The sequence below is a fragment of the Triticum aestivum genome, chromosome 1D (assembly GCF_018294505.1).
Source record: "Triticum aestivum cultivar Chinese Spring chromosome 1D, IWGSC CS RefSeq v2.1, whole genome shotgun sequence".
Classification (NCBI taxonomy): Eukaryota; Viridiplantae; Streptophyta; class Magnoliopsida; order Poales; family Poaceae; genus Triticum; species Triticum aestivum.
In genome coordinates this window covers 258,124,712-258,127,163 of record NC_057796.1, presented here as the reverse complement: position 1 = coordinate 258,127,163, position 2,452 = coordinate 258,124,712, and positions in this window count along the sequence as shown.

The window sequence follows — 2,452 nt, the reverse complement described above, 5'->3', positions numbered from 1 at the left end:
CCACGTGATGATCGGGTGCGATAAGCTCTACGTTCACATACAACGGGTGCAAGCCAATTTTGCACGTGCAGAATACTCGGGTTAACCTTGACGAGCCTAGAATATGCAGATATGGCCTCGGAACACTGAGCCTGAAAGGTCGAACGTGAATCATATAGCAGATATGATCAACATAGTGATGTTCACCATTCAAAACTACTCCATCTCATGTGATGATAGGACATGGTTTAGTTGATATGGATCACACGATCATTTAGATGACTAGAGGAAAGTCTATCTAAGTGGGAGTTCTTAAGTAATATGATTAATTGAACTTAATTTATCATGAACTTAGTCCTGATAGTATTTGCATATCTATGTTGTAGATCAATAGCTTATGATGTAGCTCCCCGTTTGTTTTTTGATATGTTCCTAGAGAAAAATAAGTTGAAAGATGACAGTAGCAATGATGCGGACTGGGTCCATGATTTGAGGATCATCCTCATTGCTGCACACAATAATTATGTCCTTGATGCACCGCTAGGTGACGGACCTATTGCTGGAGCAGATGCAGACGTTATGACCGTTTGGCAAGCTCGGTATGATGACTACTTGATAGTTTAGTGCGCCATGCTTTACAGCTTAGAACCAGGACTTCAATAATGTTTTGAATGCCATGGAGCATATGAGATGTTCCAAGAGTTGAAATTGGTATTTAGACATATGCCCGTGTCGAGAGGTATGATACCTTTGACAAGTACTTTGCCTACAAGATGGAGGAGAATAGCTCAACCAGTGAGCATGTGCTCAGAATGTCTGAGTACTATAATCGCTTGAATCAAGTGGGAGTTAATCTTCTAGATAAGATAGTGATTGAGAGAGTTCTCTAGTCACTATCACCAATTTACTGGAACTTCTTGATGAACTATAATATCCAAGGGATGACGAAAATGATTCCCGAGCTCTTCGCGGTGCTAAAATCGGCGAAGGTAGAAATCAAGAAAGAGCATCAAGTGTTGATGGTTAACAAGACCACTAGTTTCAAGAAAAGGGGTAAAGGAAAAAGGGAACTTCAAGAAAGAATGGCAAGCAAGTTTCCACTCCCTTGAAGAAACCCAAAGCTAGACTTAAGCCTAAAACTAAGTGCTTCTACTGCAAAGGGAATGGTCACTGGAAGTGGAACTACCCCAAATACTTGGCGGATAAGAAGGATGGTAAAGTGAACAAAGGTATATTTGATATACATGTTATTGATGTGTACTTTACTAGTGTTCATAGTAACCCCAGGGTATTTGATACCGGTTTAGTTGCTAAGATTAGTAACTCGAAACAGGAGTTGCAAAATGAACAGAGACTAGTTAAGGGCGAGGTGACGATGTGTTTTTGGAAGTGATTCCAAGGTTGATAAGATCACCATCGCATACTCCCTCTACCTTCGGGATTCGTATTGGACCTAAATAAATGTTATTTGTTGTTTGCGTTGAGCATGAATATGATTGGATCATGTTTACAGCGATACGGTTATTCATTTAAGTCAGAGAATAATTGTTGTTCTGTTTACATGAATAAAACCGTCTATGGTCTTACATCCAATGTAAGTGGTTTACTGAATCTCGATCGCGGTGATACACATATTGATAATATTGATGCCAAAAGATGCAAAGTTAATAATGATAGTGCAACATGTTAGTGGCACTGCTGTTTAGGTCATATTGGTGTAAAGCGCATGAAGGAACTTCATTCAGATGAACTTTTGGAATGACTTTATTATGGATCATTTGATACTTGCGAACCATGGGCAAGATGACTAAAACTCCATTCTCTGGAACAATGGAGCGAGCCAATGACTTATTGGAAATAATACATACCGATGTATGCGGTCCAATGAGTGTTTAGGCTCACAGCGGGTATCGTTATTTTCTGACCTTCACAGATGATTTGAGCAGATATGAGTATATCTACTTAATGAAACACAAGTCTGAAACGTTTGAAAAGTTCAAACAATTTCAGAGTGAAGTGGAGAATCATCGTAACAAGAAAATAAAGTTTCTACGATCTGATCGCAGAGGCGAATATTTGAGTTACGTGTTTGGCCTTCATTTGAAACAATGTGGAATAGTTTCACAACTCACGCCACATGGAACACCACAGCGTAATGGTGTGTCCGAACGTTGTAACCATACTTTATTAGATATGGTGCGACCCATCATGTCTCTTACTTATTTACCGCTATCGTTTTGAGGTTATGCTTTAGAGACTTCTGCGTTCACGTTAATAGGGCATTATCTAAATCCGTTGAGACGACACCATATGAACCGTGGTTTGGGAAGAAACCTAAGTTGTTGTTTCTTAAAGTTTGGGGTTGCGATGCTTATGTGAAAAATCTTCAGCCTGATAAGCTCGAACCCAAATCGGAGAAGTGCGTCTTCATAGGACACCCACAAGAAACTGTTGGTTAAACCTTCTATCACAT